At 42.1% G+C, this 23,415-nt stretch overlaps 1 protein-coding gene across 9 annotated transcripts in view; it reads right to left on the reverse strand.

The window, feature by feature from the left end:
* The window catches only part of caska (calcium/calmodulin-dependent serine protein kinase a), a 746,802-nt gene that overhangs the window by 451,700 nt on the left and 271,687 nt on the right, over positions 1 to 23,415 (reverse strand). The gene's annotated exons all lie outside the window — the stretch shown is intronic.

Genomic DNA, 23,415 nt, shown 5'->3' on the forward strand with positions numbered 1-23,415 from the left:
CTCATCTCAGTTTTGAATCTAATTCCTCTCACTCTATATCTATGAATTCTTATTCTAGATTGAATAGATGCTCCTCCTTGAGGGACAATGTCCATCTTATCAATTTCCTTTTGCATATTATATAACTCAATCAGATCACCCCTCATTCTTTTGAAGTCAGAGCATAGGTCCAAGCTTTTCAATATTCCCAGTATGATAGCACTTTTACCACTGCAATCAATCTGGTGAACCTCGTCTGAACTTGAGTGCCACCACATCCTTCCTCAAATAAGGAGACCAAAACTTGAGATGAGGTCTCATAACATCTTAAGTAATTGTAACAACACTTCTTTACTTTTATAATCCGGTCTGTTTGCAATAAATGCCAAGATTTTATTTGCCTTTCTTATTATATGCTTGACCTATTTACCCACTTCCTGCGATTCATGCACAAGCACACCCAGGGACCTTGTCAAATGCCTTCTGAAAGTCTAGATATACCATATCTACTCGATTCCCATTATCCACCTTGTTGATTCATTCTCAAAGAAAGCAAGTTTGTCAAGCATGACTTGTCCTTCATGAAACTGTGTTGACAGTGGTGAATTAAGATAACTGAACACTTGGAAAAACAAAGCTCCTCTTTTATGATTGACTCCAGCAAACTGCCCACTAAAGAGGTAAAACTAACAGGTCTGTAGTTTCTCAACTTTTGAATAAGAGTGTCACATTAGCATGTTAACAATGCACTGGCACCATTTCAGAATCCAGGGAATTTTGGAATATCAAAACTAATGCATCCACTATTGCTGCTGCCATCTCCTTTAATAGTCTAGGGTGCAGGCCATCAAACGCACAGGATTTATCTGCTTTTAATCCCAGTTTACTTAATACCTTCTCCTTAGTTATAGTAATTTCACCACGAAGGGTAGGACTGGGTGTTAAGTATTCCTGGTTAAATGTGTTCAGAAAAGATATAGAAGGAAGAAACAAAGGACAGGTGATATATTTGGTGAATGAGAGCACTACAGCGCTGGAAAAACAGCATGGGTGATCCAGAGGGTTAAAGGACAGAATTGATTTAGCTAGTGTCCAGGATCAAAAAGGGTGCAACTACATTGCTCTGTGTAATCTATAAACTATTCACTAGTGGGAAGAATGCAGAGGAACAAATCTGCAAAGAAACAGGTACAAACATCATAGATTAATTACAATGGCAATTTCAATTACTTGAATATAGACTGGGATAGTGATAGGATAAAGAGAAGAGGCAAGCATTCTTAAACCGCATTCAGGAGGATTTCCTACAATAGTATCTGCCCAGTCCAACAAGAAAAGGAAGGACCACTAGACCTAGCTCTTCGCAATGAGGTAGACTAAGTAGATCAAGTGTCAGTGATGGAACATCTAGGAGACAGCACTTATTGTATCATAACGTTTAGAATGTTGAAAATAGCAAAGAACAATCCACAGCACGACTAATCAACTGGCAGACAACCAACGTCAATGGGGAAAGAATTAAGCTGGGCTGGATAGACTGGAACCAAAGCTTGGATGAACAAAAACTGCAGCTGACAATGGACTAAAATCAACGTAGATGTACTGTCAAAGTATATTATTTGGCATAAGATTAACAATCAAGTGGCAAATTATCGATTAATTCAAAACAGTCATCATAGATTTATGAAATGAAATTGCCTCTAATTAAATTGCTGGCAATTTTTTTGATAGAGAGGGTTAATGAGGGTAATGTTATCGGGGTGTAAATGGACTTTCAAAAGCCATTTGATACAGTGTCAAACAATAGCTCTATGAAGAAAGTTGTACCTCATGGAATAAAAGGGATAAGAGCAAGGCGGATACAAAATTGGCTGAGGGCTAGGAATCAATTAATGGGAATTAATGAGAAGACAGGTTTGTAGTGAAGTTTTCCAGGTGTCAGTATTGGGACCTTAGCCTTTCTTGATATATATAAATGTAAATGATTTAAATCTTGCTGTGCTGGGGAACAAATTCAATGTCTGTGGATACTACAAGCTTGGGAACACTGCAAAGACAATGTGGAACTTCAAAAGGATTCTAGCAAGTTAGAGGAGGGAGTGGATGCATGGCAGATGAAGTTCAATACAGTGAAGTGTGAGGTAATATATTTTGGTAAAACATGGGAGTAGAAAATAAAGAGTGCTATTTTAAAGGTTGTGCAGTCATGTATTTGGCAGGGCAAGTAGCAAGAACTACAAAATATATTCTACACTTAATTAATATGGGCTGAGGGAATAGAGTATGTTGAACTCATCCAGGACATGATCTAGACCTCAGCTAAGGTAGTGTGTATAGTTCTGGGTGCCTTTAGAAGGATGCAAATGCATTAAAGAGAGCATGAATAAGATTTATGAGAATGGTTTCAGGATGGAGTAACTTCAGTTATGAGGACAGATTGGAGAAGTTGGGATTGTGTTCCTTGGAGAGGAGAAGCGAGGAGGAGATTTGACAGAGGTTTTCAAAATCATGGGTGGGGGTGTCCTGGGCCCGACCATCTGGAGCTGCTTCGATGATGTCCCCTCCATCACAAGGTCAGAAATGGGGATATTCAGTGATGATTGTTCAGCACCATTCATGACTCCTCAGTCACTGAGCAGTTCATGTCCAAGTATACCAAAGACCTGACAATATCTAAGTATGAGCTGATAAGCTGCAAGTGACATTTGTACTATAGGTGTGTCAGACAATGATAATCTTCAATGAGACTGAATCCAACAATCACTCCAGAATACTCAACAGCATTATAATAGTTGAGTTCCCCATTATTAATATCCTGGACATTACCACTGATCAGCAAGTGAACTGCTCCAGTCAGACAAATGCTGTGGCCACAAGAACAGGACAGTGGTAGTAAATAATAATTATGGGGAGACGGGGAAGAAGAGGATGAGAAGGAAAAAGGAAAGAGCAACTTACTTCTGATTCTTCAAAGTCTGTCCACTATCTACAAGGTCCAGGACAGATGGAATACTTCCCACTTGCCTAGAAAAATGTAGTTCCAACCAATCAGGACAAGGCATCCTGTCTGGCTTACACCTCATCCACCACCTATGCACAGTGGCTGCTGTGCATGCTATCGACAAGATGCATGGCAAACTCTCATAAAGGCTCATTAGACCGCACCTTTCTAACCTAGAACTTCTACCCCTAAGACAAGGACAACAGATTCATGGGAGTATTACCACCAGAAGTTTCTACTCAAGGCACGCACCATTACAACTTGAAAATCTATCACTGTTCCTTCCTTCTCACTGATTCAAGATCATGGAACTTCTTCCAAATAGCACTGTGCACATTCGGACATCATACAGACTGTAGTTCAAGATGACAGGTGGTATTCAGGGTTAGCAATAAATGCTGTTTTAGACAGTGACTTCTGCATCCTGTTATTAGTTCATTAAGTTTGAAAAAAAAGAATGAAATGTATTTCTATGTCAACAAAGCACTCCCATTTCTGCTAGGAAATGGTTACTGGAACAACCTTAAGAGTTCGACAATCCTGCTACTAAAAATTAAAAACTAGCTGTCAGTCAAATATAAAATGACCCAGTTATGAAATCTGTATTTTTTTCTTAGAAAACTCGTCATAAACACAAGCCAAGAAGATTACACCCAATCTTGCAATTATAGAAGAACTGCTCAGATTCAGAAATTTAGCTTTAACTATTTGACGAAACTCTAACCAGTAACTGTTTTAAAGAGGTAACCATCTCAATCATAAACATGATGCCAATAACATTTATAAAGATTCTTTGTCAGTTAATGGCAGAGCACAGAAACCTCCTTCCTGTCATTGCTGACAAGCTCCAGATCCCCTAATGCTGCCCCAAGATCCTCTTCACAACTGAGGGAGATGGATCAGATTTCTTGAGTGATATCAAACATTTAAACTCCTGTTCAACTATTACAACATCCAAACTTCACCCCCTTCATTGCTCGAAAATCCTATACAGTTTCTTTCTCTTAAAATGCTGACAGTGCCAGAATTCAGTTGCGAGACTGTGGTGCTGGAAGATAAATGGGATGGGGGTGGGGTAAGGTAGCTGAGAATGTGATAGGTAGATTAAAGCGAGGGAGAAGGTGGTAGGTTGGAAAGGAGGTGGAGTGGATAGATGGGAAAGGTGATGAACAGATCAGGAGGGTGGTGCAGAGTTGGAGGCTTGGGACTGGGATAATGTGGGGGAGCGGAAATGAGGAAACTAGTGAAATCCACATTGATCTCGTCTGGTTGCAAGGTCCCAAAGTGGAATACGAGGCGTTCTTCCTCCAGGCATCGGATGGTAAAGGTTTGGTGATGGAGGTGGCCCAGAACCTGCATATCCTTGGCGGAGTGGGAGGGGAGTTGAAGTATTCAGCCATGGGGCAGTGGGGCTGGTTGGTGCAGGTGTCCCAGATATGTTCTCTGAAATGATCTGCAAGTAGGCTTCCTGTCTTCCCGATTTAGGAGACCACATCGGGTGCAACAAATACAGTAGACGATATTAGAGGAGGTACAGGTAAATTTCTGTCAGATGTGGAAGGATCCTTTGGGGCCTTGGACAGAGGTAAGGTGAGGGGAATGGTGTGGGTGCAGGTTTTGCACTTCCTGTGGTGGCAGGGATAGGTACCGGGAGTGGGATAGTGGGGTGTGTGCGCGCGCGTGTGTGTCTGACAAGGGAGTCGCGGAGGGAATGGTCTCTCCAGAACACTGATAGGGGTGGGGAGAGAAAAATACATCTGGTGGTGGGGTCTGTTGGTAGGTGGCGGAAGTTGCAGAGGATGATGCAATGTATGTGGAGATTTGTGGGGTGGAAGGTGAGGACCAAGAGGTTCTATCCTGGTTGCATTGGGAGGGGTGGGGTTCAACGGTGGTGGTGCGGGAAGTGGATGAGATGCGCTGGAGGGCATCATCGACCACGTGGGAGGGGAAATTGCGATCTTAGAGGTGGCGGCCATCTGGGACCGTCTAAGGTGGAATTGGTCATCCTGGGAACAGATGCAGCAAAGGCGGAGGAATTGGGAATAAGGGACGGCATTTTTACAGTAGGTAGGGTGGGAGTTGGTGGGCTTCTAATAGATGTCCATGGTTAGTTGGTCGCCGGAGATGGAGAGGTCCAGGAAGGGGAAGGAGGTGTCTGAGATGGTCCAGGTGAATTTGAGGTCAGGGTGAAAGGTATTAGTGAAATTAATGAACTGTTCAACCTCCTCAGGGGAGAATGGGTTAGCGCCGATACGGTCATCAGTGTAGCAGAGGAACATGCAGGGGGTGGTGTCAGTGTAACTGTGGAAGATGGACTGTTCACATACCTGACAAAGAGGCAGGCATAGCTTGATCCCATGCAGGTGCCCATGGCTACCTCTTTGGTTTGGAGAAAGTGGGAGGATTGGAAGGAGAAGTTGTTAAGTGTGAAGACCAGTTCAGCTAGGTGAATGAAGATATCAATGGAAGAGTACTGGTTGGGACGACGTAAGAGGAAGAAACGGAGGGTTTGGAGGTCTTCGTTGTGGTGGATGGATGTGTATAGGGTCTGGATGCCCATGGTGATGAAGCAGCATTGGGGTCTGGGGAAACAAAAGTCTTAGAGGAGGTGAAGGGGTTGGGTCGTGTCCCGAATGTAGGTGAGGAGTTCCTGGACTAAGGGTGACAGGATGCTGTCAAGGTATGCAGAGATGAGTTCAGTGGAACAGACCCAGGCTGAGACAATGGGTCAACTGGAGAAGTCAGGTTTGTGAATCTTCAGTAAGACGTAGATTTGAGTGGTGTGGCATTCACGGACAATGAGGTTAGAGGCGGGGGTGGGAGATGCCCAGATGAGGTTGTGGATGGCCTGGGAGATGATGGTTTGGTGATGGGAGATGAGGTTGTGGTTGACAGGGCAGTAGGAGGTGGTGTCTGCGAGTTGGCACCTGGTTTCAGTGGTTTAGAGGTCGGTGTGCCAAACCACCAAGTTTACCTTTGTCTGCGAGTTTGATGGTGAGGTTGGGATTGGAATGGAGAGCTACGCATTGTGAGGACAGGAGGTTGAAGTGGTGAAAGGGGTCGACAGGTTGAGGCAGTCGATGTCACGGCACTGTGACCTATCTAACCCTCTCACTCACTCCAACCACCTGCTCTCACAATACGCACACCTCCACTCCTACTCCAAACTCACCATCAAAATTGCCCCGTTGACCATGACCTCACCTCCCAGACCATCCACAACCTCATCACCTCTGAGGATCTCCCACCCACTGCCTGCAACCTCATTGTCCATGAACGCCACACTGCCCAATTCTACCTCCTACTGAAGATTCACAAACCTGACTTCCCTGGTCGACCCAATGTACTACCCACTGCTCTTGTCCCACTGAACTCCTCTGCGCATACCTTGACACCGTTCCGTCCCCCTTAGTCCACAAACTCTCCACCTATGATATGAAATCATTGCACTGAAATAATAAAAAACCAAACGATGAAAGAATGTGAAGATAACTAAGGTAATGAAGGATGTACATTAAGACTTTCAGAAAGGAGGAAAGTAGAGGGGAACTGTGGAACATGAAGTAGAAAATTATGATCTGAAATTATTAATCTTAATATGCAGAATGAAATATGACTCCTGGTGTTGTTATTTAAATAGTACATGAGGCCAAAGACTGAATAATCAGACTCCTAAGAGATAGAAGTGGCAAGCCACATAGAGGTCTGAACTCCACTTAAAGACTAAATAGAGATGTTCCACAAAGCACTCACCCAAACTACGTTGGTCTTATGCAGTCCCCTCTATGATGAGGAGGCCAAACGCAGATTGGGTAACCACTTTAATCTGCTGATTTTTTTTCTTGCTTCAGTTTAATCTAAAAACACAAATTGGCAGTTTTAATCTAAACTAATGACCAGAGAGATCAGGAGTATATGATACTGTCCAAAACAATAAGAACAAACCCTAATGGGAAAAGTTCCTGATTTATCCCAAGAATGATCACAGTAATAAACTTTTGCTCGTCCATGGAAATAGACTTATACACCAGACATTATTAAACATATTCAGACAGTCTGAATCATAATATTCACTGCTTCCTTTCTCACTGCTAATTCACTAACTTCACATGAACATAACCTTGAATTTCCACACCATTTTGTACAGGGAATAATCTTGAAACAGGATATCAAAAATGCACTTTTAACTGTATTCCCAAATATGTAATGCACTATACAATAAAATATCCTCTAACGATTGTATCTTTTGAGTTCCTGAGAGCAACCCAAAAAGTCCATTGGTAACAGAATGAAACATAAACAAAAGCTCAAAACAAAAACAAATACTTGGCTGAAATGTTTGAACACTTTACTCTGTTTCTAACATAGTTCCAGTGACGAGGACCTGTTATTACAAAATAGGGATAGTGTTTGAGACTACTGATTGAAACAAAGAACATAGAACAATACAGCGCAGAACAGGCCCTTCGGCCCTCGATGTTGCACCATCCTGTGAACTATTCTCAGCTCGTTCCCCTACACTACCCCAAAATCATCCATGTGCTTATCTAAGGATTGTTTAAATCTCCCTAATGTGGCCGAGTTGACTACATTAGCAGGTAGGGCATTCCACGCCCTTACCACTCTCTGCGTAAAGAAACTAAAATGAATGGACTACATTTAGCAGAAATCTGAATGATTTTAAATGATTCCTAATAAATAATGTTCTCTGGCTAGGCAGCTAACTAGATTTGTTCCTCTCTCATACTGGAATTAAAATCAATCTATATGCCTTCCATTAACCAGCTGTTTATCTGAGATATCAATGAACCAGGTTTTCTCATCAATTTATAACATGCGGTTTTAGGCTGACAGCAAAGAATGAGACTTTATAAATGACAACTAATATTTTCTTCCACACCAAATAACTGTGCAACAGCAATTTCAGCTTTTTTTTGTTCAGAACCTATTGTTTTAAATTATTTGCAATACATTATATATCTAAATAAAATTAAAATATAATATTTTGAAATGCAAAATTTAGCGAACATTACTTGACAAATTTGGGAAGGTATGATGGGGGAGGTGTATGGGTAGATGAACTGTAATTGCAGATTATTTCACATTTCATTAAATGACCAACTTTACAGTTCATTGAAAGCTCAGATACTTTATTGCAGTTGTAGTCTAGCTCATTAAGTCAGTTTATAAATGTGACAAGTGAAAGCCCTGGTAAGTGGAATGACAAACCAGAAATTAAGATATGGACAGGGATAGAAAGGGATATCAAAATACAGGATAGAATTTATTAACTAAAGTTGCTGAATTTAAAGTCAAATTCAGAAGGCCATAAAGCACCCAAGTGGGAAATGAGGTGCTGCTGCTTCAGCTAGTGTTGGACTTCACTTGGAAATATGTGTAAACTGTTTATCATGGTTATGCTTTGATCAGTGTTCATCTTTGTTCTGTCAATAGCACCTACTCTGGATCGATGGTGCAATCTTCTTTACAACCATTACCACTGCCATTGTCTTTGATCTTCAATTTCCCTTAAACTTTCCATGATTTAGCTTTCTTTTCAACTTGCCTTAGTCCCCTAAACCTTTTTCAATACCATATAACCCATGCTGAAAATATGTTGCTGGAAAAGTGCAGCAGGTCAGGCAGCATCCAAGGAGCAGGAGAATCGACGTTTCGGGCATGAGCCCTTCTTCAGGAATGACTTTCCTCATTCCTGAAGAAGGGCTCATGCCTGAAACGTTGATTCTCCTGCTCCTTGGATGCTGCCTGACCTGCTGCGCTTTTCCAGCAACACATTTTCAGCTCTGATCTCTAATATCTGCAGTCCTCACCTTTCTCATAATAACCCATGGCTTTGACATCTTTTTTCAGTTCCAAACATGAGTCACTGACTTGAAACATTAACTTTGTTTCACTCTCCACAAGATGCCAAGGACCCACTTCTAGTGCTTTTCTGCCTTTAATTCAGATTCCCAGCATTTCTAATATTTTGTTTGTATGGTACATGCAATCAGTTGCACATTGGGGAACTCGTTTGCAAATGTTATTGTCAGTCTTGGCTCAATTAAAAACACAATCACTGGAGTCAGAGGTTTGATCATTCAAGTTCCACTTCAAGAACTGAAACTGATCAAGATTGACATTCCACTAAGTACAGTACTTAGGGAATGTTACACTGCCAGTGGTGCTATTGCTTGATGACACATTAAACCAAGTTTCTCTTGGAGTTCTCAGATGAATGCAGAAAGTTCTTGACATGATTTTGAAGAGAAGCAGGGGAGTTCTCTCAGATGCCCATTATTTATCCCTCAAACAATATCACAAAATAACAGTCATGATTTGGAGATGCTGGTGTTGGACTGGGGTGTACAAAGTTAAAAATCACACAACACCAGGTTATAGTCCAACAGGTTTAATTGGAAGCACACTAATTGAACATGCAACAATTGCCAGGTTTCCTACATTATAATAATGACCAGCCTTTAAAAATACTTGATTATGATGGATTCATAGAGATGTACAGCATGGAAATAGACCTTTCGGTCCAACTCGTCCATGCAATCAGATATCCTAAGTTAATTCAGTCTGATTTGCCAGCATTTGGCCCATATCACTCTTCCTATTCTTATAGCCATCCAGATGCTTTTGAAATGTTGTAATTGTACCCACCTTCACCAGTTTCTCTGGCAACTCATTCGATGCATGCACCACCCTCTGTGAAAAAGTTGCCTGTTAGTTCCATTTTAAATCTTTCTGCATCTGATCTTAAACCTCTACTTTTGGACTCCCCCACCCCAGAGAAAAGACCTTGTCATTCACCCCATCATTGCCCCTCACGACTTTATAAACTTTTATAAGGTCACCCCTCAGCCTCCGTCACTGCAGGGAAAATAGCCCCAGCCAATTCAGCTTTTCCCTGTAGCTCAAACCCTCCAATCCTGGTAACATCCTTGTAAATGTTTTCTGAACCCTTTCAAGTGTCACAACATTTTTTTCTATAGCAGAATTGCCCACAGTATTTCAAAAGTGGCCGAACCAATGTCCTGTACAGCCACAACATGACCTCCCAACTCCTATACTCAATGCACTGATTAATAAAGGCAAGCGTACCAAACACCACCTTCACTATCCTGTCTACCTGTGACTCCACTTTCAAGGAACTATGAACCTGCACTCCAAGGTCTCTTTATTCAGCAACAATCCCCAGGACCTTACCATTAAGATGTATAAGCCCTGCCCTGATTTGCCTTTCCAATATGCAGCATCTCACATTTATCTAAATTAAACTCCATCTGGGACTCCTCAGCCCATTGGCCCATCTAATCAAGATCCCATTGTACTATGTGTAACACCTCCAATTTTGTGTCATCTGCAAAATTACTAATCATACTTCCCATGTTCACATCCAAATCATTTATATATCCTTGTGGCACACAGTGGGCCACAGCCCTCCAGTCTGAAAAGCAACCCTCTTTCACTATCCTCTGTCTTTTACCTTCGAACCAGTTCTGTATCCATATGACTAGTTCTCCCTGTATTCCATGTATTCCTTACCAACCAGTCTACCCATGAGGAACCTTGTTGAACGCCTTATGAAGTCCATACAGATTACTTCCACCAGTCTGCCCTCAATCCTCTTCGTTACTTCTTCAAAAAACTCAATCAAGATTGTGAGACATGATTTCCCATGCATGAAGCCATGTTGACTAACCTTAAACAGTCCTTGCCTTTCCAAATATATGTAAATCCTGTACCTCAGGATTCCCTCCAACAACTTGCCCACCACTGATGTCAGGCTCACAGGTCTATAGCTTCCTGGCTTTTCCTTACCATCTTTAAATAGTGGTACCATGTTAGCTAACCACTAGTTTTCTGGCACCTTACTTGTGGCTATCCGTGACACAAATATCTCAGCAAGGGGCCCAGCAATCACTCCCTTAGCTTCCCACAGAGTTCCAGGGTACACCTGGGGAGTTATTCACCTTTATGCATTTTAAAATGCCCAGCATCTCCTCCTCTGTAACATGGGCTATTTGCTTTGCTTAAAATATGCGGCTACAATGAGCAAATTCTTGCTCAAAATTTTGCAAATTTTCTGTGAAAACTCATGAATGCATAAAATTCAAAATATTGAAAAAGTTGCCTCATACACAATGAGAGACTAGATCTCAGGAGTTGCTTATCCAATCTCAAATTCTCTCTCTCCGATGACAAAGCTGGAACAGCTAGCAATGACATATTCTCTCTTTTTCCCCTGACGCTGCTCCTCCAGAGAGGAAATCCATTATCGGAGCAGCAGCAACAGTGGGAGAAGGGAACATTCGTTCAGAGGAGCCGAAATAAGTTGCTGCATAAGGTAGTTTTATAGTTCCAGCCCAAACATATACAGTAGTTCTGCTATAGCTTATGTTTCTTCAATGTGAATTGACTTTAACGCGATTGAAGAATTGACTTAGTTATACAATGGAAATCTTCCTGGCTATAACATGATTCTGACTCCATTAGTTTAAATGGCGTGGCTATTGTGCGATTTTCTTGCATGAGAACAAAACTATTATGTCATATCAGAACTGACTGTTTTGCAATTCCATCTGCCTGATTGCAATAAAATCCTGATGCTTGGATGCTAACAAAATCAAAATACATATACAAAAATATTGCATGTTAAAATCAAGTACAGCATCACAGACCAGCATTCCCTTCCAACGAACCTCAATTGTTGCTCGATTCACAAAAGTGTTCTAATGATACGGTGTGCAAAAAAAAAAGTGGTGAGAGAAATGAGGTGAGAGAGGTAGGAAGGGAGGAGGTGAGCAAGAGGGTTGGGTGAGATACAGTGAATTGAAGAGGTGAGAAGGAAGATGGCAAGTGAGTGAACCTGAGAGTGAAAGGGTCTGAGAGACAGATGAATGGAGGAAATAGATAAATATAACTTATTAACTCTTTCCCCTGTATTAACAAATGTTGGCATTGAGGTGTTAACATCTTGGTATTCAATATGCTAATATTGTGGAATGTTGGGAAATGGTTATGTGACAAATTTTATCAGCCAAATGTAACCCAATCAGTTGGAGAATGCATGAAGTAAAATTGAGGGAATGCAGCTAAACATTTTCTGACAGAAGATAAAAAAAGTCAAAATGCACGTAATTAAGAGTTTTCAATTGATGTCTCTTGGGAAGTTACAAATTAATACCATGACCAAGAAGGGTTTTTGCCTGAAACGTCGATTTTCGTGTTCCTTGGATGCTGCCTGACCTGCTGTGCTTTTCCAGCACCACTCTAATCTAGACACAAGAAGTCAACCATTCAATGTTCCTTGACAGAGAATGATAACATGCCATAACAATAAAGAAATTAGGATACATCTAAGTCATGGAGACTCATATCAGTACAGCTCAAAAGGAGGCCATTTTATCATTAAATCTGTTCTAGCTCTTTGAAAGAGCCACCCAATTAGTCCTACAAATGGCTTTTCGCCATGGCACTGCAATTCTTTTTATTTTTGTAATTAATAAATATCTCAAAGTAATGGCTTACATAAGCTTTCAGATGACTTGGTGTAATTTTTCCCATGCTAACTCTCATTGGTTTTCCAAGGATCTTAAATCCGTGTCTTCTGATGACCAAGCCTTCGACCATTAGAAAAAGGTTTCTCCTTATTTACTTTGTCCAAACTCTTTATGATTTTAAATAACTTTCTGGTACTGCAACTTTCGATATTACAACATGTAAATACACACTAGAATAGGAATCTAGTAAATGAACTCAAACATGGGACAAGTTCCTCTTGGAAAAACCATTATATAACTAATTTGAACAATCAATAGGGAAGCTAATAAAACAGTGAATGTGTTCGAGTTGTGCCTGCTTCCTTCATGCTAGCTGTGCTCATTATTTTTGTTTCTATATTCTCAGCATCCATGAATGCCATAGCTTGATGCAATTACTCATGAGTGATATATAAAGCTGCATCAGCCACACTAAGGTCTCCAGATGAACGTGTTGTACCATGATCAACTATGCAAAAATTAATTTAATCTTTTACTAACACTCAGAAACAATTCTAATGACCGTCTGGTTTCTGTTTCATTGCATCAAAAAGTTAGAATTTGAGATTAATCTGATCTTTCTTTATCATTACATATTGGGATTGTTTTTAGAACCCAGAGAAGAAAATACCAAGGTACTAAGGAAAAATAATATCCCGAATATATGTGAAAAACAAAAAGCAGCTCTCAAACTAGGCAGTTCCTTTCCCTCAAGTGCCATTGAAAAGGAAATTACTTTCGACTTGGGTTTTACCAACTGTAAAATATTTTAGATCATGCTATGACTATCAAAGGCAATGTGCAAATGTAATTTCCTTCTCTTTTCTGAAGGAATTCAATTACATGGCGAGGTTGGAGAAGTTGGGGTAGTTCGCCTAAGAGCAAACAGGTTTATTTACCAAGAATATTGCTGAAGAAACAAAGGAAACATGTTTTTTTTTTAAACACTCAAAAGATTTGTCATTTACGTACTTCCAAGTTTTTTTTGAAAAGGGACACACCCATATATAAATGTATTTCTTTTGACCTTAAACCTAAGCACCGCAGATCTGTCACATTCAGTTGAGTTGTGACGAACAATTGAGCAACTCACTGGGGGAGAAAGGTCCATAGATATCCACTGTCTTAATGATGGGACAACACAGAAAATCAGCATAAAAGATAAGGTTGAAGCAATCGCAACAATTTTCAGCTAGAAGTGGAGTAAATGATCCATACTGGCCTCTTCTGGATGCCAGTCTTCTGTCAATTTGGTTCATTACACAGATATTAAGAAATGGTTGAAGGTTCTGAATATTGACAGGTTATGAACTTTGACACCATTCTGGCAATTGTACTGAAGATGTAAGGTATAACTTGCATTCTCCTGGCACAGTTGCTCCAGTACAACTACAACAATGGCATCTATTCAGCAATGTGAAAAATTGCCCAGGTATGCCACATGCACAAAAAGCAGGACAAATCCAGCCTAGCTAATTGCCATCCTACCAGTCTACTCTCAATCATCAGTTAAGTGACAGAAGGAGTCATCACTGGTGCTATCAAGAAGAACTTGCTTAGCAATACAATTTGTGCATTCAGGATGTTTGGGTTCTTTCAAAATTGCTCAGCTTTGTACATTGGTTCAAACAGGCACAAAACAGCTGAATTCCAAGAGGTGATGCAAGGATGACTGCCCTTGACATCATGGCTGCATTACAGTATGACATCAAGGAGGCCCAACAAAACTAAGGTCGGGGGAACTGAGGGAAAACCCCTTCGCTGGTTGAAACTGCATCTAGCACAAAGGAAGCTGGCTGGTATTATTGTTGGATGTCATTTTTCTCAGCTCCAAGCCATACCTGCAGGAATTCTTCAGAGCAGGTGTTTTCTGAAGACTTGAAACTGATGTGATTTGATTTGATTTATTGCCATGTGTATCTAAGTACAGTGAAAAGCTGTTTACGAGCAGTACAGCTAGATCATAGTAAGCAAGGACATACAGATCATAGGGTGTTTAAAAAAAAACTTAGAGTAAGGCATACAGGTTACACCGCACAGGATGTATGTGAGGCAAGATCACCATTAACAAGATTTACATTATTTGAAGTCACAGAGTCCATTCAGTCTAATATCAGCAGGGAAGAAGCTGTTCTTGAACTTGCTGGCGTGCGTGTTCAAGCTTCTGTACCTTCTGCCTGACAGAAGACCCTTTAGGATGGGATGAATCTTTGTTGAAGTTAGCAGCCTTTCTAAGGCAATGAGAGCTGTAAATGGAGTCCATAGATAGGAGCTTGACTTCTGTGATGGCTTGGGCTGTGCACACAACGTTCTGTAGTTTCTTACAGCTGTGGGCACATTAGTTGCCATACTAGGCCATTAAGCACCCGGACATAATGGTTTCTGTGGTGCAGTTGTAAATACTGGGCCTCCTGGCTCAAAGTAGGGGCATTACCAATGCTCCACAACAGCCAAATATTCCTCATGATATTGTCCCAAACAGCTGCTTCATTAATGACTTTCCTTCCATCATAAGTGGGAGGTTTGCTCATTATTGAATAATGTTCAGCACCATTCGCAACTCTGCACATACTGAAGCAGTCCGTGTTCAAATGCAACAAGACCTGGATAAAATCCAGGCTTGGGCTGACAAGTGACAAATAACGTTCACATAAATGACAGCAAATGATCACCTCCAACAAGACAGAACCAAATTGTTGTTCCTTGATGTTCAAAGTCATTACCAATTCTCCACTATCAACACCCTGGAGTTTAGCATCGATCACAGACTGAACTGGATTAGTGGTGCTGGAAGAGCACCGCAGTTCAGGCAGCATCCAAGGAGCTTCGAAATCAACGTTTCGGGCAAAAGCCCTTCATCAGGAATAAAGGCAGTGAGCCTGAAGCGTGAAGAGATAAGCTAGAGGAGGGTGGGGGTGGGGAGAGAGTAGCATAGAGTACAATGGGTGAGTGGGGGAGGGGATGAAGGTGATAGGTCAGGGAGGAGAGGGTGGAGTGGATAGGTGGAAAAGGAGATAGGTAGGTAGGACAAGTCCGGACAAGTCAAGGGGACAGTGCTAAGCTGGAAGTTTAGAACTAGGGTGAGGTGGGGGAAGGAGAAATGAGTAAAACTGTTGAGGTCCACATTGATGCTCTGGGGTTGAAGTGCTCCGAGGCGTTCTTCCTCCAGGTGTCTGGTGGTGAGGGAGCGGCGGTGAAGAAGGCCCAGGCAGAGTGGGAGGGGGAATTGAAATGCTGGGCCACGGGGCGGTGTGGTTGATTGGTGCGGGTGTCCCGGAGATGTTCCCTAAAGCATTCTGCTAGGAGGCGCCCAGTCTCCCCAATGTAGAGGAGATCGCATCGGCAGCAACGGTTACAATAAATGATATTCGTGGATGTGCAAGTAAACCTTTGATGGATGTGGAAGGCTCCTTTAGGGCCTTGGATGGAGGTGAGGGAGGAGGTGTGGGCGCAGGTTTTACAGTTCCTGCGGTGGCAGGGGAAAGTGCCAGGATGGGAGGGTGGGTTGTAGGAGGGGGGGGGGGGGGGGGAGGTGTGTGTACCTGACCAGGTAGTCACGGAGGGATCGGTCTTTGCGGAAGGCGGAAAGGGGTGGGGAGGGAAATATATCCCTGGTGGTGGGGTCTGTTTGGAGGTGGTGGAAATGTCAGCAGTTGATATGGTTTATGCAAAGGTTGGTAGGGTGGAAGGTGAGCACCAGGGGCGTTCTGTCCTTGTTACGATTGGAGGGGTGGGGTCTGAGGGCGGAAGTGCGGGATGTGGACGAGATGTGTTGGAGGACATCTTTAACCACATGGGAAGGGAAATTGCGGTCTCTAAAGGAGGAGGCCATCTGGTGTGTTCTGTGGTGGAACTGGTCCTCCTGGGAACAGATACGGCGGAGGCGGAGGAATTGGGAATACGGGATGGCATTTTTGCAAGAGGTAGGGTGGGAAGAGGTGTAATCCAGGTAGCTGTGGGAGTCGGTGGGTTTGTAAAAAATGTCAGTGTCAAGTCGGTCGTCATTAATGGAGATGGAGAGGTCCAGGAAGGGGAGGGAGGTGTCAGAGATGGTCCAGGTAAATTTAAGGTCAGGATGGAATGTTTTGATGAAGTTGATGAATTGCTCAACCTCCTCGCGGGAGCACGAGGTGGCGCCAATGCAGTCATCAATGTAGCGGAGGAAGAGGTGGGGAGTGGTGCCGGTGTAATTACGGAAGATCAACTGCTCTACACAGCCAAAGAGACAGGCATAGCTGGGGCCCATATGTGTGCTCATGGCTACCCCTTTGGTCTGGAGAAAGTGGGAGCATTCGAAGGAGAAATTGTTAAGGGTGAGGACCAGTTCGGCCAAACGAATGAGTGTGTTGGTGGAAGGGGACTGTTGGGGACATCTGGAGAGGAAAAAATGGAGGGCTTGGAGGCCCTGATCATGGCGGATGGAGGTGTAGAGGGATTGGATATCCATGGTGAAGATGAGGCGTTGGGGGCCGGGGAAACGGAAGTTGTGGAGGAGGTGGAGTGTGTGGGTGGTGTCTCGAACGTATGTGGGGAGTTCCTGGACTAGGGGGGATAGGACAGTGTCGAGGTAGAGAGAGATGAGTTCAGTGGAGCAGGAGCAAGCTGAGACAATGGGTCGGCCAGGGTGGTCAGGCTTGTGTATCTTGGGAAGGAGGTAGAACCGGGCAGTGCGGGGGTGCGCCCCCTTTATCCGCTGGCTTGATGGGAAGGTTGGGATTGGAGCAGAGGGATTGGAGGGCTGCGCGTTGTGAGGGTGAGAGGTTGGAGTGGGGGAGGGAGGTAGACAGGTTGAGGCGGTTAATGTCCCGGCGGCAGTTGGAAATGAAGAGGTCGAGGGCAGGTAATAGGCCAACGCGGGGTGTCCAGGTGGATGCAGTGTGTTGGAGGTGGGCGAAGGGGTCCTCAGAAGGTGGGCGGGAGTCCTGATTGCGAAAGTAAGCTCGGAGGCGGAGGCGACGGCGACGGAAGAATTGTTCGACATCACGCGTGTATTAAATTCATTTTTGCCTGGACGGAGGGGGATGAAGGTGAGTCCTTTGCTGAGGACTGATCGTTCGTCCTCAGTGAGGGGGAGGTCTGGGGGGATGGTGAAAACTCGGCAGGGCTGGGATCTGGTGTGGGTGTAGAGCTGGGAGTGGGGGCGGAACCTGTAACTGGAGTGGTTGCGATGGTGGGGGGAATGGGGGTGGAGTCATGAGCAGGGGTAGTGTTCCCCTTGGGGTTCTGGGGGGTGGGGATAGTGACAGTGGAGGGCATGTCAGCAGAATGCAGGTGAGTGGCGCTGGTGACCACGGCAGTAGGGATGGCGGAAGTCACTGAGCATGTGGCATCAGCGATGATGTGAAGGGCGGAAGTGATGTCTCGTGTGATGCATGAGGAATTGTGAGGGGTGGAAGTGGTTGTGGGAGTGGCCATGATGGGGGCAGAAGTGACATCATCAATCAGTGAGGGGGTGGCAACTGCATCAGCCGCATGGCTAATGGCGGAATAGATTCTGAGGCCAGGGGGATCTTCTGGAATGTTTGAGGAGCGCTGGTTATGGAGGTGGGTGGATAAAAGTTTTTTGTACTTACAGTTTTTTAATGTTTGAGATGGAATTGAAATACTGTTTGTTGAGAGTATGAATTCTCCTGAGGATGTAGTACAGAGTGGGTCCTTTGCAATTCTGAGAGGGTGTGGCCCTCAGCTGAGGCAGGGCCGACTGTAGAGAGGTTAGGTGCCGGCGCATTGCTGCAAGCGTGGAGCGGAGGATCTTGAAGGAGAACTGTTGCTGGTGTTTTTTACCACAGACTGAACTGGACTAGTCATATAAATATTCTGGCTTCAACAGGAGGTCAGAAATCTGAATCTTGCAGCAGGTAACTGTCAGGCAAAGCCTGTTCACCATCTACAAAGCGCAAGTCACAAATGTGAATGAATATGCTCTAGTCTGGATGAGTGTAATCCACCAACACTCAAGAATTTGACACCATTCATGGCAAAGCAGCTCACTTGATTACAGTTGCATCCACAGATATTCATTCCCTCCATCATTGCATGCAATAGCAGCAATCTGTAAACTCTGTACAAGCTGCTTTGCAGAAATTCACCATGGCTCCTTAACATCTTATAAAAACACAACCACAACCACCTAGAAGGGAAAGGTCATCAAATCCATGGAAACACCATCCCCTACAAGTTTCTCTCCAGCCATTCACTATCCTGACTTGGAAACATATTGCTATTTTTTTCATTGTTGCTGGGCCAAAATTTTGGAATCTCTTTTCTAATAGCATTGAAGGTGCATATACACCAAACGGACTGTGATAGTTCAAGAATCCAGCTCAGTTCCACCTTCTCATTGACAACTTAGAATGGTCAATACATTCTGGCCCAGCCATCAATGTCCACATCCAATGAATGAATTTTTTAAAAAAGTCGTGTTCCTGCAAACCATCAGCTGCAGTTCAAACATTTATTTTAGTCATAGTAAATAGGCGTGGCTTAAAGATTTTTTTAAAACTTGTTTTCATTTGCAATACTGTTCTTGCAAACAATTTTTCTTTTTCAACCATTAAAACAAAACAAGCACACAATCACAAATGCTATTGTTCACAAGTAATTCTTTATATAAACAGTTCTTAGTAGAAATGTGCAAATAAATAAATTAAAATAAATGATCAATCTGAAATAAAAGCTTGATAATCCAATCTCCAGGTACTGGAACATGCAGCACAGAAAAGCCAAATATGGCTTACCGACTCCAAACTGCTGCTTGTATTTTTTTTTGTGTTTTTGCCTATCCTATCAAGCTTACTTTGATCTTTCTATTCCCTTTGCTCTTTGATATTTATGTCATTTTCTTTTGAAACCGTCTAAGCCATTTATCTCAACAACTTCCTATGATATTTAGTTTCACAGGGGCATGGTGGCACAGTGGAGGGGCATGGTGGCAAAGTGGTTAGCACTGCTGCCTCACAGCGCCAGAGACCTGGGTTCAATTCCCGACTCAGGCGACTGACTGTGTGGAGTTTGCACATTCTCCCCGTGTCTACGTGGGTTTCCTCCGGGTGCTCCGGTTTCCTCCCACAGTCCAAAGATGTGCAGGTTAGGTGAATTGGTCATGCTAAATTGCCCGTAGTGTTAGGTAAAGGGATAAATGTAGGGGTTGCGCTTCGGCGGGTCAGTGTGGACTTGTTGGGCCAAAGGGCCTGTTTCCACACTGTAAGTAATCTAATTTCAACCCCTCTGAGAAGGGAAGTTTTTTCCTTATTACCCTAATGACTTTATTAATGATCATGTGCCTCAGACCAGCGATTTTGGATTTTTTAAAAATTCAGAAGTCTCTCTTCACTTACTTGCGTCCACATACATAATTTAAAGAGGATTCTTCTATTCTTTTTGAAAAGAAAAACAAATTTCTCAGATCCTTAAAAGGAGGAGGAAAATGTCCTTCCATCTTTAAACTCCTGTTTATGCACATATTTCATGCTGGAATTTTACAGACATACAGGAGAACATGTGAATCAGGAGCACAATAGGCCGCTCGGTCCTTGAGCCTGCTCTGCCCTTCAGTAATATCATGGCTAATTTGATTAGTTCTTTTCCCACCCAACCCTTTCACCCTCTTGCTCATCAAGGACCCATCTACTCCAGTTAAAAAGATCAACTGCTTCTGCTTCCTTTTCAATTCCGAAGACTCATGACCTTCTGTGAGGTTACAATTTCTATTAGCTTTGTCTTAAGTGCTGACATCTTAGCTTGAAATAGTGACCCAATTCAATATTCTCCTGCAAAAGGAAAATTCTTATCACATATCCACACTATTAAATCCCTTCAGGACCTTGCATGTTTTCAAACAGGTTGCCTCAATCTTCTAAACTCCAGGAGATAAAAGCTTTGATTATTTATTCGTTCCTCATAAGGCAGCCCACACATTCCAGGTTGAGTCTAGTAAACCTCTCTGAGCTGTTTCCAACACATTTATATCCTTCCTTACAGGAGGAGACCAAGGCACACAGTACTCCAGATGTTGTCTTGCCAACTGAAACATAACCTCCTGACATTTGTATTCAATTGCCCTCTTAATAAACAATAACATTCTATTAGCTTTCTTATTTTCAGAATACTTTTGTGAATCATGCACCAGGACTCTTCAGAAGTCTGCAATTTCTTGCCATTAACATAATATGGCTCATATTTATTTTTCTTGCTGAAATGGATGATTGCACATTTTTCCACACTACACTGCATTTGCAAGATCTTTGTCCACTTACTTAATCTATTGTGATGAAGGTTTATGATATATTACTACATGTAGTTCTGTTATAATGTGCATTTCATCAACATAAATTTGCTGTAACACTATTTACGAACTTGGGATGCTTCTTCTACAGCGCCAACTTTGAGAAGATGTCTGGCTGTAACACAATTACAGTGCCAACACTTTAACCAGTTTCTGAAGTACTCTATAACATGGGGTTGCACAAGAATGCAACCAGCGCATTATAGAATAATTGACTGCAGTATTATTTGGAAACTTTAGATTCTAAAGTGGACAGAACTATGCATAGTTTTAAGATTGATTTGCACTTCTACATTGTAGCAGTTAAGAATGGAAGACATAGTTTCACATTCATTTTGGAGGAGTTCTGAGAAGTCACATGTTGTCTGGAAGTTTGGTTATATGCATTTAAATGAAGCTTTTAAAAAATACCATGAAGGTGAACAATTCAGCGCTTTAGAAAGGCTGTGCTTGCTGAACACTGACACATGGGCGCTATGTGCCACTTGGAATTGTGTGCACAGATTTCAGCTGGAGTTTTGGGAAATAGGGATGTGGTGTTGAATATGTCAAGGGTGGTAAAATGGGTGGGGAAGAAAAAGGAGAGATCAGAATGCAGGAGGTGGAAGGAGAGATCAGGACAGTTGGGGAAGGTGACAAGGATGGCCCAGGAACTGGGGGAGCATGGAAAGGAGACAGAGTGGAGAGAGGGCCTTCTGGCTCCTGTGTCATCCTTTGCTTCTTACTCTTAGGGTTCCTTACTACCCTGACCTGTGTCCAGCATCCCTCTCCCCACCACTGAAGCTCACTTTAAAATTGCATGCACTTCCCTCTGCATGCACAATAGTGTCATCAATAAAAGAAGATAGCACTGTAAAGCAGAGCTTTGGTCACAACAAAACCAAATCCATCTGTGACAACTGAACAAAGAACTTTAAAGAGGATCCAGGGTGACAAGTACCTGTAAAATTTGCTGAGGGTTAAAAATGGTTGAATTTTAATTTCTGGTATTTATAATAATATATGAAATAATTATTGCAGATTTCTTTATTGTTGTGGGTAATAAACATATCGTCCTTTGTTAAAAGTTGATGCTCCATGACTGGGTACTGCTGAACAAGTTGCAGAAATAAAAAATATGAACTATCAAGTCAGGTTTTACTCTGGGATCTGATTTGTCCAGTATTACCATCAGTTGGTAGCTTCATTATGTCCTCTTCAATTTCCTATTCTGCCTATGTTTCTGTCATCAACAATCATACCTTCAGTCCCTTCATTGAAGCCATTTCCATAAATAGCAAAACATTAAGGCTTCAACACTGATCCCTGTGGCACAGGAATGTATTATATTTTGGCAACCAAATAAATGACACTTTTATACCTACTTTCTGTCAATTTTCTATCCATACTAATATTTTATCCCTATATTATTATTTTCCACAATAAACTTTGGTCTGGTACCTGTTCAAATATCTTCTGAGAATCCAAGTAGAGCATATGTACGGGATCCTCTTTAACCCACAGCATGTTGCTTCCTCAAAGAACTCCAATTAATTGTCAAATACAATTTCCTTTTCATAAAACTATGCTAACTCTGATTGATTACATTGAACTTTCCTAGTTACTCTGCTTCAATATCTTTAATAATAACTTCTAACATTTTCCCTTTGACAGGTGATAAGTTAACAGGACAGTAGGTTTTGCATTTTGTCGCCGTCCCCTTTTGAATAAAAGGGAGTTGCATTTGTCACTTTCCATTTTAATGGAACTTTCCCTGAATATAGGCAACTTTTGAAAATTAAAGCCAATACATCAATAATTTCACTAGCCAGACTCTAGAATGAAGTCTATCACAACATAGGGACACATCAGACAGTAATTCTAACTTTTAACCCGACAATCGCAAATTTAAGTTTCTCCCCCAGTTCCATTTCCTGATTTACGGATTTTTCTGGGATGTTATCTGGATCTTCTGTAGTTAACATTGACAAAAACACCTGTTCAACTCATCTACCATCTCCTTATTTACCATTATTAATTCACCAGAGTTATTTCCTGTATGATCAACGGTCACTTTTCCTTTTTGAATATCTAAAGTGTTTTTATATTTCTTTTTTGCTTTCTCTCCAACTCCTCTTTGTATTAATCCTTCAGTGAATATTCACTGCTTTTCATAGTCTGTCCAATCTTGTGACCTGCAATTGTATGTTTTTTTCTTTAAGTCTGATACTATCTGTAACATGTTTAGATAATCATATGCTAATTTTATGCCTAGCTCCTCATCCTGCTCATGCAGAATCTCTTCCCTTGTCCTGCCTCTGTCATTAGTACCTACATGGGCCACATCTTTTGGATAGTTGCCCTCCTATTGAAAACTTCTCTCTAGCTCTGAGCAGATATGGTGAACTCTGGTGGCAGGCAGGCAACACTGACTTCTAAATGTTCAAAATGTAGCTCTGGTTCAAAACAACTGGATATTTTTAATATCTCTGCAGGTTAAGAGGTTTTGATTATATATAAATGAAAGCATAGAATTAAAATTACAGTGATGAATGGTGACATACATTTTAAACATAAAACATTGATTTTTTTTTCATTGTGACAAGTTTGTGAAATGAAAA

The sequence above is a fragment of the Chiloscyllium punctatum genome, chromosome 15, assembly GCF_047496795.1.
Source record: "Chiloscyllium punctatum isolate Juve2018m chromosome 15, sChiPun1.3, whole genome shotgun sequence".
NCBI lineage: Eukaryota > Metazoa > Chordata > Chondrichthyes > Orectolobiformes > Hemiscylliidae > Chiloscyllium > Chiloscyllium punctatum.